This window comes from Mesoplodon bidens (assembly GCF_964165515.1).
Source record: "Mesoplodon bidens genome assembly, chromosome: 1".
Lineage (NCBI taxonomy): Eukaryota > Metazoa > Chordata > Mammalia > Artiodactyla > Ziphiidae > Mesoplodon > Mesoplodon bidens.
The window spans coordinates 47,462,254-47,475,308 of record NC_138176.1 but is presented as its reverse complement, the minus strand read 5'-3'; positions in this window follow the sequence as shown (position 1 = coordinate 47,475,308).

The window sequence follows — 13,055 nt, the reverse complement described above, 5'->3', positions numbered from 1 at the left end:
ATCTTGCCCCTAGATGACCTTGCCCCTTTTATTGCCTCTCTGACCTCATCTCCTCCCACTTCCCCTCCCTCTCTTTGTTCTGACCACACTCGTCTTCCCACATATCTGGCCCACTCCCACCTCTCAGACTTTGCACATGCTATTCCCCCAGCCTGGAAAGCTTTCCCCTCAAACATCTGCATGGACTCACTCCTTCATCTCCTTCAGGTTTTACACAAATTGCTTTTCTTTGAGGTCTTCCCTGGCCCACTATCTAAAATGCCCATCCCTGGCCCATGCATACTATTTTCTGGCACACTGTGTATTTCATTTCTTTTATCATGAGCTCCTTGATGGAAGGAGATTATATCTATTTCCTTAGATATTGACTCTGTCTGGAATGTCAAGGTGTTTAATCAACATTTGGGGTAGGACTGATTTTTTTTTCCCTTTCTGCAAGATTCAGGTAAGAAAACAGACTTAGGGAGGCTCATTACCCCATCCAAGGGGACATAGAATCTGGGTTTTCCCCCTGGTGGCCCTGGTGGTCATGTTTGTGCCACCAGAGAATGAGAGTAGAACAATATCTACCTCTATGCGAAGATAGGGCCTCAGGGAAGCTGGGGCCACAGAATTTTCTGCAAGACTACTTCCCCCAGGGCATCATCCCAATAAAGGGGGCCTTTGGGCGTCCATTAAGGGAATAGAGCATTTATCCTGTTATCTTGGGAAGTCTCATTTTTTATAGCATTCCTGCATCAGAAAGTCTTTAGAAAAGTTATTATTTTGTGAAGAGTCCAGACTGACTTGTAAGTTCCATAAAAAGCCAAATGGGAGCACTCATGATCCAACATTTTTAACTAAGAAAGAGCCACAGAGAATAAACTTATATTTGATTTGTAAGTGTGGAAATGGAAAGGAACCTGAGTCTGATCAAACACATGTGACTTCTTGCATCACGTAAGGCTGCCCCTGGGGCAGGGTGTTCTGCTCAGCTTTTGCTTGAAGCTTCTTGGCAGTAGGGCACCATTCCAAGAAGACTGAGAAATTGCCTTCTTCCCTCTGGTGCTTTGAGAGGCAAGTCGTGAAAATGACTCGGTATAATCACATGTTGTTGAGATGCAATTTAGATTTCTCTGTGTCTTGAAGGAAAAATAGGCTTATGTATTTTAACATAAATAATATTAATAATGAAGATTATTTTCAAGGCCATTCCCTTAAAACAGTAAAGGGGAGTTTGAATTAAAATTACTGGTTAATTGCCTAAGGTCTTTTATGGATGACTTTGTATGCTTTTTCCCCTTTACTCTCTCCAACATAAGATTCTGAACAAGTGAGTTTTTAAAGCAATTTTTCAAAAAGTCTGCAGATTCTGAATGTATATTCTTTAGAAAACAATTGGATGATTGTACTTGATTGAGATCTGTAAGAGCCAATTTAAACCAAGCAGTCTTTTCTTTATCTTTAATGGGCTCTGTTTTATTAAACCCATCGGGAGGAAGAGGCCACTTACAGAATGCTTCTTGCACCATTCGTTTTGGTGGAATCCTTGAGTAGTAAGGTCATCCCATTGCATGATCTTAACATGCAGCAGATTTGCCTCAGTTTTCAGATGATTTCTCAAATTATTTGCATACCATCTACCTTTCTTTCCTATGTGAAATGGTTTTCATTAACTCCATTTGTTAGCATAAATATAATAACTTCAGGTTAATATATGGAATTCTGCAACCCATTCCAGAGGTGGGCTGGGAATGAGAATTTATTCTCCAAATGGACATAAATTCCAGTGATATATGCCATGTAAATGCCTTCTCCTTAAACGGGCATGCATGTGCGCCTGTGTGTGCGCGCACACACACACACACACACAACATATTGTTTGTCCTTTAAGTTATGCTTTGGAAAACATTTTGTATCCCATTCTGCAGAACTAATAAGTGCTTAGGCACTGGGTTTCCTAGGAGGAAGAGAGTTTGCTTTAAAAGGTGATATAGCTAAAGACTGTTGCTGAAACTTCCTTCTGCGGAAGAATAACAGCTTATCTCAAGTCCCTTCTCCACTTGGTCCAGAGAAGAGGATGCAAATTGGCCCCAGATCTGCTCGAAAAAAATATATGAGGACAAGGATGGCATGAACATCTACAGACAGAGAACATGAACATCTACAGACAGAGAACATAAACAGGTCTGGTTTGTTGATAAGTCAAAGATCTTTCTCTTCACCCCCTCCTCCCTATCTTCCTGACACTGGACATACATACTTTTTTTTGGTTCATTCATCCAACAGTACAAATCAGAAGGCTAGGGAAAGGACATCTCTCTACTTGCTTGGATTTTCCCTGCCTTCCTGCGCCTCCCCGAGACCCGTGTCACCTCCCCACTCACCTGCATTTCATATATTCTTCCACCTTCTATGTGGCTATGCCCCTGGAGGATGCTGACAACGTGGGGCTGCTAGAAAGTCGATTATTATGAATGGATATTGTAATGGCCATGAGTTAATAACGTCTTAAAAATAAGATGAAAATAACTGGCAATGCAAAATTCCTGAGCAAACTGCATTTTCATTGTAACTGATTTTAATAGTAGAAAATGACTTTATGTTTATTTTTTAATATTTTGATTCATTTAGCAAAGAGCAAGACTATTTACTGGACACAGTGGCTGGTCATGAAACAGTACAAGGGCAGGAGGATTTACAGGACAAGTCTTCTCAAAGGAGAATGTCTTCAGTAAGGCTTTCCCTCCACACAGAGTCTGGTGTTGCTTAGGAGCCAGAATTTCTATGAATAGCAAGATACTGACTGCTGCTCAAGGCTGAGAACTAAGAAGTGTTAAGACCTTCCCTCAAGCCAGGATATTAAGCAGCCAAAGGAAGTGGAGACCTTCTGGATGGAAAAGAAAGGAACCTTGAGAGAGCACAGAGCATTTGACAAACAAGGGCCGTTTGTCCAGCTCCTGGGTTGTGAATTTCAAAATGATCTTCCTCAGGCACTTTGGGGAGACCCACCAGCCAGAGAATGTGGCTGCTACTGTGTCCTGGAGGGAAGAGTGGCCTCCTCTACCTCTCCTTCTAAGCATGCAGCTTCCCAAGGAATGTAAAACATCCCCAGTGGGGAAGGGGCAAGCTGGCCAGACTTGACCTGTAAACCCTGGGTTTAAAGAGATGTTTCAGCTGAGTTGACCTTACCTCTGAACCTGCCATCAAAGCCACCTCTGTTTAGCCCCTTATGTGACAGAGGCTGTCCATTCCCAAGTTTCCTTCCCCAAATGTGTAACTATAAACTAAGGTCCTGGGTGTTTAAGAAAGGATGGCACCATATCATTACTAAAATTCTTAAATTTTGTGTCCATTAGGAATCATTTCTGGCTCTTCACTTTGAAAACTCTCTCTCACTGTAATAATTAACATGTCAGCCTTACAGCTGGGACAGAATTAGAATGACCAGTGTAATAGGGTTCTTAAGAGAAACAGACCAATAGGAAATATATATTATGTTATATTATTATATTATATTATATTACATTATATTATAGTTATTGTATGCCCTATCGTGATAGGTAGAGATGAGAGATTTATTTATTTATTTGTTTGTTTGTTCGTTTAAAGGAATTGGCTCATGTGAATGCGGGGCCTGACAGGTCCAAAATCTTTTGGAAAGGCCAAGCTGGCTGGAGATTCAGGTGAGAGTTGATGTAGCAGGCTTGAGTCTGAAAGCTGCAGACCAGCAGGCTGGAAACTCAGTCAGAGTTTCTATGTTGCAGTCTTGAAGCAGAATTGTTTCTTCCTCAGGAAACCTCAGTCTTTGCTCTTAAGGCTCCCTTAAGGCATTAAGATTGGATGAGACCCAGCCACATTATGGAGGGAAATCTGCTTAACTCAGAGTCTCCTGATTTAAATGTTCATCCCACGTAAAAAAAAATACCTTCACAGCAACGTCTAGGCTTGTGTTTGACCAGACAGTTGGGCACCATGGCTTAGCCAAGTGGATGCAGAAAATTAACCATCACAACCCATGAGTTTGACCAACAGCTTGTATCCCCTCATGTCCTTCTCAGGACAGACCCTGTGGCAGGTTGTGGCCTGATGCTTGGCATTTGAGACGCTTTAGGATACGACAGTGCCTCCTTCCCTGGGGATTTCATGTTTTCATGTACCTATATGTAATCTGTGACCATTTTTTATTTATTTATTTATTTTTTTGCGGTACGCGGGCCTCTCACTGTTGTGGCCCCTCCTGTTGCAGAGCACAGGCTCCAGAAGCGCAGGCTCAGCAGTCATGGCTCACGGGCCCAGCCGCTCCGTGGCACGTGGGATCTTCCCAGACCGGGGCACGAACCCGTGTCCCCTGCGTTGGCAGGCGGACTCTCAACCACTGCGCCACCAGGGAAGCCCAATCTGTGACAATTTTTGAGGAATTTTTGCTTCTCTATTGGCCTACTGAGTGTAAACTAGGAGTTGGCCAGATAGTAAATATTTTCTTATTTGTAGTCCATGCTGTCTTTCTTGCTACTACTCAAGCAGAAGCAGCCATAGACAAATCTGTAAACGAATGGCATGGCTGTGTTCCAGTAAAGCTTCATTTATCAAAGCAGACAGAGGGCCTGATTTGGTCCACGGGTAAAGAAAGATTTGGGGTTGATACAGGACATTTTCTTTATGCAAAACCTGGCAAAGGGTGTGGGTAAGTTACACTCTAACATGGGATGCTTTCATCTGTGAGGAATAAAAAACCCAAACAAAGGGAATTTTATTATCTCACACAGTAAAAAGCCCCCAAAATGGGTAGTTCCATGGTTGGTTAAGTCAGTATCTCAAAGACATTTTCAAGAACCCAAGTTCTTTTCATCTCTGCACTCATCCTCACCATATTGGTTAAGTTCCCCCTCATATTTGCACATGGTTCCTATATTTCTCAGCAGTCACGACCATATTCACCTGAAAGAGAGGAAGGGTGTCGTCCAGTCAGGGTCATTTTAATAGCAGGGAAACCTTTTCCAGAAGGTACTGGGCCATCCCCCTCTCACTTCTTGCTGTCCGGCAGTGGGGTAGGGGTGTGTTGCAGAGGATGGACCCTTGTGACTGGCAGGGTGAAGCACATGGCTGGCCGAAGGGAGGAAGATAGATCAGCTGTGAAAATCCAGGCTCTACCAGCAAGCAAGGGGTCAACAGTGCCCCTGGGAAGAAGTCCGCCAATGCCTGCCCTGACTGCAAAGCCCCAGCAGACAAGGCCAGCCCATTCCAGGGGGCAAAGTCACTGCCTTGTGATGAGTGAGCCAGGTCTGAAGGGGGAAGGGGAGGACAACAGACGGAGAGAAGGTCAGGAGCGTACTGGCCTCTGTTGAGCACCAAGTAGGTGGGGTGGAGGCTCTGAGTAACTGGGAGAGGACGCTGACTAGAGAAAAGTGGCCTGGCTGTGAGCACAGGGGGCTGCCCAAGCCAGAGAAATGGGAACTGAAAAGGTCCATGGAGAAATGAAGAGTGGCCGTGGGGTCCTGAGGCCAGAAAGACCTCCCACCGGCTGCTGGGGGGCCTTAGCCAGGGGACTCTGGGCTCAGGGGAGTTAAGAGGACTTTGGGAGGTTGTGCTGGCTGGTCTCTGCTGACCTTTTTTATAAGCCCCAGGGACTGGAGCCCAGCAAGCAGAAGCCGCAGGAGCCCCGGGCCTCTGGAGGGAAACCAGAGGGTAGCCTGGGTGCTGCTGCGGTCTCCCTAAGTGTCAGAGATGTTTGCTTCGCCACTTCTCACCTGCAGGGCAGGGGAGACCCTGTTGAGGCTGGGAGTTTTGTCCTGGGCGTGGAGGCGGGCTGCGTGGCGGGGCTTGGCGCAGCTCCCAGGCTTGGCTCAGGCCCATCAGCCACCAGGGAAAACCCCAAAGGCGCCGGCCTCTGGCAGGGTGAGCCGCACGGTGCTGACCGTGCTGGGGGCAGGAGTCAGGCGCTGTTCAGGCTCTCTCTGTGTTGGTGTGGGAGGGTTTAATGCTCAGAATAGAAACTGCTCCTGGGCATGCAAACACAGGGCGAAAAATGGGGTAAACACAGTCACAGCCTCAGTGCGGAGCTCCCTAAACTTTCTTTCTCCCTCCCTGTTCCTTTCCTCCCCTCCATCCACCCCTGAGAAAAATCAGTCTCAAGTGACTTAGATGTCAAGCACCTTAGGGTCATTTGGTCAACACCCTTCTCTTTCAAAACACAAGGGAGAGAGGCCCAGGGGAAGGGGTGTGGTCAAGGCTATGGGCTGATGAAGTCTGTGGCCAATCTAAGACTTTGCTCTGCTGATGGCATTAAGAATTTCGGTTCCGGGGACTTTCCTGGTGGCGCAGTGGTTAAGAATCTGCCTGCCAATGCAGGGGACATGGGTTCGAGCCCTGGTCCGGGAAGATCCCACATGCCACGGAGCAGCTAAGCCTGTGCGTCACAACTACTGAGCCTGCGCTCTAGAGCCCACGAGCCACAACTACTGAGCCCACGTGCTGCAACTACTGAAGCCCACGTGCCTAGAGCCCGTGCTCCTCAACAAGAGAAGCCACCGCAATGAGAAGCCCGCACACTGCATCGAAGAGTACCTCCTGCTCGCTGCAAGTAGAGAAAGCCCACGCGAAGCAATGAAGACCCAACACAGCCAAAAATAAAAATGAAAAAAAATATTAAAATATAAAGAATTTCAGCTCCGGAGTCTGGAATGAATACTGGCTCTACGGCTTTTTAGCTGTGAGCCAGTGTGCAAGTTACTAAGTCTCCGTGCTATGATTTCCCATTTGTGACATGTAATTGTAAAAGACCATGCTTCATAGGCTGTGAGGATTAGAGGAGATGCACCTGCAAAGCACTGAATGCCCCGCACACACTCAGGTCTCGCTTCTGTCCATTGTTATTGTCTTTGTCGTTGATAGGGCTCTCTGCCTTACGCTTTTTGTACTGCACAAAAATCTTCTTTGTTATGTATGGAGAACATATCGACTGGCTTCAGATTCTGATGGACTTTGCCATGCTTCCCTTGTCCCAGGATAGACAATTACATACCTGGTAATATTCTAGTCCTTCTTTTGAAGCTCAACACAAATCTACTTTCCTAGGTCTCCCTCTGAATTCGTGTCTTGTGGCACATTGTCTGCAATTTCATTGTAACACATAACTGCCTCATGTCAGCCACACTTCCATCCATGGGGTCAGACAGTAAGCTCCACTCACCCCTTTAGCCCAGCACCTTGCATAGTGCCTGGCCCACCAGGAAGAGTTGAATGAATATTTGTTGAATTAAATGGACTCTTGTCCCTAGCAACCTATTCTATAAGTTTATACTGGTGCTGCTGATCGAAAGGAGAGATCTGTTCCATTTTGGAAAGAGGAACCTGCGATTGGGAGCAGCAAACATCTCACCGAGTTTCCTGGAAACTGGATACTGAAACAATCGTGGGCTTCAGGCCCCCTCATCCCCACTGTGTACCATGCGCAGCCTCAGACAGAAGCAGCTGTTTAGGGACAAATGAATCATCACAGGCATTGCCTATTTACTTGTCATCTTCTTTCTTTTTTTTTTTTTGCGGTACGTGGGCCTCTCACTGTTGTGGCCTCTCCCGTTGCGGAGCACAGGCTCCAGATGTGCAGGCTCAGCGGCCATGGCTCACAGGCCCAGCCGCTCCGTGGCACGTGAGATCTTCCCAGACCGGGGCACAAACCCGTGTCCCCTGCATTGGCAGGCGGACTCCCAACCACTGCACCACCAGGGAAGCCCCTTGTCGTCTTCTCTTCAAAGACGAATTTGATTTGAGACTCACAAAGGCTTTCCATATCCATTAGGTGGTAAACATTTCATTGGATGGGCTCTTGCCCCTGCCCCAGTATACATCAGTGCACTCCTGCAGTTCTAATGCTCCCAGCTGCCCCAGATCTCTGTCTTAAGAGGTTGTACAAATTTCCCGGATGATCATGCTGTTAAAAACAACAACAACAACAAAAACCACACAGCCTATCTTTAGACTCAATACTGGATTTTCCTTGGACCTGCTCTGAAGTCTGGGCATGTACTCCCTGTTAATGTGCCCAGCTGGGCATCCCTGAGGCTTGGAGCTGGCAGGACCCTTAGAGATGACCTCATTCTCTCACGTTACATATGAGGAATGACCCAAGGCCCCAAATCTCAGCAGAGCCCAGTGGGACCTTTCTCCTGGCCTCCTGGAAGCTTCTTTTTATAAAGTGTCTTCACCCTTATCATAATGTGAAACTCACAGCATGTTCCACTGAAATGAAACTTGGCTTCTCTGAATTCCCTTCTCTCCTGTGCAAAGGTCTTGACTTACCAGTTTTTCCTTCTTCTCCAGACAATGATAAAATAACCAGCCAGGCAGATCTCATGGGGGCAGCCCCTATCCAGCCAATGGGGACAGTCCCTCTTTGTCTCCCAAGAGCAGTAGTTTTTCCTGCCATCGACAGGACAGCAGCTCTAATCTCCAGCTTATCCCAGGGTTTTGAGGGGAAGATGCAGGCTGGATGACTGACCAGTTTGCAGAGAAAGCTTGACATTTTGTGCAGCCAGGGGATGGTGCAAGAGGTTCTCCCATTTGGATATATCAAATAGTATGTTTCCTTTGAGAGATCAGTGAGGTGTGGAATGGGGTTGAACACCAGGAAAAGAGGCTCAAGCTTGTTCCCAGGTCATATATATCATTGGCAAGGTTTTGGCTCGAGGCTGAGCTGAAAGGGTAGGTGGGACTTCGAGACAATAACATGCAGCCTGCAGAAAGGAGCTGGCAAAAGATTCCAGAATGGCTGTAGGCACCCGCATTCCAAAAAAGGAGCACTCAAGGACCAGGAGGGCCAGGGAGCTGATGTTTACTGAGTCCCTGCCAGCAACCAGGTGCTTTACTTCACCTATAACATAATATTTAACTCTCAGTCAATTCTTGGAGGTAGGTACTTTTATTATTTCCTTTTTACAAATGGAGAAGTGGAGGCTCAGAAGGGTTACACGAGCTCTGGCCACATAGCTGGTGAAAAGCAGATCTAGGGCTCCAGCCTACATCTTGTGCACTTGATGGTCAAAGTTCTCATCAATGCATCCCATTTCTTCATGGTCATGGCACAAAAAATTAGGAGCAAGACTTCTGGCCTGGCAGTGCAAGGAGCTCGGGGGACACTCTCCCTACAAACCAACAATTTAACTGGAGGAAATTAAAAGTATCAATTATGTAAAATCTCTGGCAATTGTCCTAAGGGCATATAGCAAACAGAGAAAAATTCATTCAAGAAAATCTACTAAATCTTGGTGAGAACAGGGAGGGTATATGGCATTTGAACCACTACCCATTCTCTTATTCCCTCTCAGCTCTATCTCTTGGAAATTATTCCAGGCACTCCACTCTGGGCAGGGATGGCTAATAACATGGGGGCTCCCTCTTCCTCCAGCGTTCACTTTACATTACAGTATTGTCCCAAGCATTTGACAAATCGAATAACCTTTCATGATAGAATCACTCAGCAATGTGGAAATAGAAAGAAACTTCCTCAACCTCATGAGGACATCTACAAAAAACCTAGATATCATCATATTCAATGGTGAAAGAACGATTTCTCCAAGAATCAGTAACAAGATAAGGATATCTGTTCTTGTTCTATTCACTGTTGTACTGGTGGTGGTAGCTAGGGAAATCAGGCAACAAAGAGATATAAAAGGCTTCAAAGGACTCTATCAAGAAAGTGAAGAGACAACCCATAGAATGGGAGAAAATATTTGCAAATAATGTAACTGGTAAAATTCTAGTATCCAGAATATGTTAAAAACCCTTACAATTCAAAATAAAAGGGCAAATAACCCAATTTTTTTAAAAGGCAAAGCATTTGAATGGACATTTCTCAAAGAAGATATATAAATGTTCAATAATTACATGAAAGGTTGCCCAAAACTATTAGTCGTTAGGGAAATGCATATCAAAACCATAATTAATGAATGACTATAATAAAAAAGTCAGACAATAACAAATGTTGGTGAAGATGTGAAGAGATCAGAACCCTCATACACTGTTGATGGTAAGGTAAAATGGTGCAGCCCCTTTGGAAAACTGTTTGGCAGTTTCTCAAGAAGTTAAACACTGATTTACCACTTGACCAAGCAATTCGCTCCCTAAGTATATATCAAGGAAATGAATATATATGTCCACCCCAAAACTTGCACATGAAAATGTTCATAGCAGCATTATTCATAATAGGCACAAAATGGAAACAACCCAAATGTCCATCAACAGATGAATGGATAAACACAAGTAGTATAGCCATATAATTGACTATTATACAACCATGAAAAGGAATAAAATAAAGATACATGTTACAACATGGGTGAACCTTGAGAACATTATGTTAAGTGAATAAAGCAAGTCACAAAAGACCACATTTTACAATACAGGATCCGATTGACATGAAATGTCCAGAATAGGAAAATCTATAAAGACAGAAAGTAGATTAGTGGTTGCTTAGCATAGGAGTGGATTGGAGTGGGGAATAATTGCTAATGGGTAACAGGCTTTTCTTAGGGGCGATGAAAATGTTGTGATCTTAGATTGTGGTGAGGTCGATCATGAATATAATAAAGGACATTCAATTATACACTTTGGTGAATTTTATGGTACTTGAATTATATCTCCATCAAGTTATTTTAAAAACTAAAAAGATCCTTTCGGACCGGTGGGAGAGAGATTGGAACACTGGGTGACCGCCCAGGGCGTGGCTCCTCGTGATTGGGGGTCCACTATGGCTCTCTAAGCTGGAGGGTGGTATCTACACCCTTTCCAGGCTCAAGCCCTAGAATCTGGATATGAGACCTGCATTGGGCTTGCCCTGGAGACAAGCCTTGGTGATGTTTTCTGTGTTTCCTTACTTTGGGGCTTCCTCACTGAGAGGTCCCCACAGCAATAGGAACATGCACTCACACCGACTTGGGTGATTTTTAATCTGAAAAGCACTTTCCCCATCTTTCCTGGAGGACTCATTGCACCCATCCTGAGAGAAGTGCTGTTATTCCCACTTACTAGGGGAACCTGAAACCAGAGAAGTGAAGGGGCTTGGTCCAGGTCAATCAACGTGTTAAGGGCAGATTCAACGATCCCCAGCCCAGGGCTCTACTTCCAATAGCTCTGTTCTACGTCTACGCAACATCTGCTCTGCCTTCTGCTGAAAAAGGAAGGCAGGCTACAACAAGATCAGCCCTTCTAGTCTGTGGTTCTCAGCAAGGATGGGTGTCATTACATATTTGCAGGGATAGCAGTAGCTAAGGATGTGGTTGTAGCGTCTTGGGCTGAGAATCAAATGGAGACATGCGGTAGTCGCCTGCTTTTGAGGAAGGTGTCACTTTCTTGCCTGGTCCACTGACAGAGATGAGGGCTCTGTTCTATTGAATGATCTCACCCAGACATTTTTTTCGGGGGAGGGGGTGGGGTCAGCAATAAGAGTGTGGAAGAGCTTTACTTTGTTAACCTAGGTAAGCCCATAATCGCCTCAGCCTCTAATGCAGCATACCCAGCAGCCTCCCTTAACTGATGACAGCCACCAGGAAGCCTAGATGTCTCAGAATCACACGCATATCACCCAGAACTCCCAATGCCCGCCGCACCTCTAAGACACATCCCAAAAGATGCTATAGCAGAGGTGTTTATTAAATGGGGTCTGAAAGCTTGGACATTATGCTTCCCAGTTTGCTTCCTGCAGCCTACTCACCTATCCAGCTCTGCTGATTTGGGCTGAGAATGGGGCAGGACCGTCAGGTTCCCCCAGAGGCCTGTGCCAGGAGGGTGTCTGTGCCCATCGTATCCTCCTCTCCACGTGACAGGTGGGGACCCTGGCTCCTACCTACTTGGGACTCCTTCTGTGCACAGCAGGCCAGCCTGGGACAGCTGGCCCATTCAGAATCAGGTGCCATCCCCACCTACCCAGACCCATGTTCCATATTACTCTTTCTCCCCCAGCTGTGACTCTCAGATCCTGAACTTCCTCCTCGGAGGCAGCTAAAGAAACAACGCTGTTGCTTCCACCTCTGAAGACTTGTGAGAATGTCTTTTCTCAGTTGGTTTTACAGAAGAACTGGGTTATTGCAGGGGGGAGTCTGCTTGTTTGGGACACCTGCTGCATTTAGGCACCAAACTGATACAAGCTTCTGGTTGGCTATTTCCATACATTTGCAAAATAACTTGTAGGGAATGTTGAAAAGTGTACAAGAATGAGCACACGTTTCTAATCTAGACCTTAAAGCATGTGCTCTAAGGTTTGCTGTACAGAACCCTGGTGTTTGCTCACACGCACGAATGAAGGAGCATTATAATTTCTCATTAATTAAGATTGCCTATGAAGGATAATGTGTCTGCTCTGCCTTGTAACGATCCCATGGACCACAGAACACTTCGTAGAAATGCATATTGCACATCCTTAACTGAGTGTCTGATTCATCTTTCTTTGTTCATTCTGGGTTAACTGTCATTTCCGTGGCCCTGTGGCAGAGACCTAGCCTGCTGCCTGCCCACTTTCCTGTCTTCCCTCTTTTCCCGCTCTTCCTTTCTTCTCTCCCATTTTCAACAAATATAGATCTCTCACCTATCCTCCCAACAGTCACCAAGCAGGGCAGAGCAATGTCTCCGTGCTGTGTGAGGCTCCAGGGCACAGCCTCTGTGGTCCCTGCATACAGCAGGCGCCTTGTCCTGTGTGTTGGCATTCACGGCTGAGGATTGTCAGATTTCAGTCTCTTTCAGTTTACATCATCTACTTGGAATCTTGAGAGCCCATGTAGTGAGGATGTAGGGAGCCCTCAGCGATGCTTCTGGAATGAGCATTGCTCATCTGGCCTGGCCCTCCCTGCAGTGAGCACAGAGCCGCATTGTCTCAAGTCGCTCTGTGATTCCTGCTGCCCGGCGCCAGCCCCAGAGCACGCAGAGAATTCAGCCCACTGCTCAGTGCTGCTCCCATCCTGAGGGCTCGCAGCCTCGCCTTTTCTCCCTTCTCCCATCCTGAACCATCTCGGTTGGAGTTCAGGACCCACAGCTGTAGTCTACACCTGCCTCTGAGATGTGCAAGCTGCCAGTGCATCCCTGGCCTT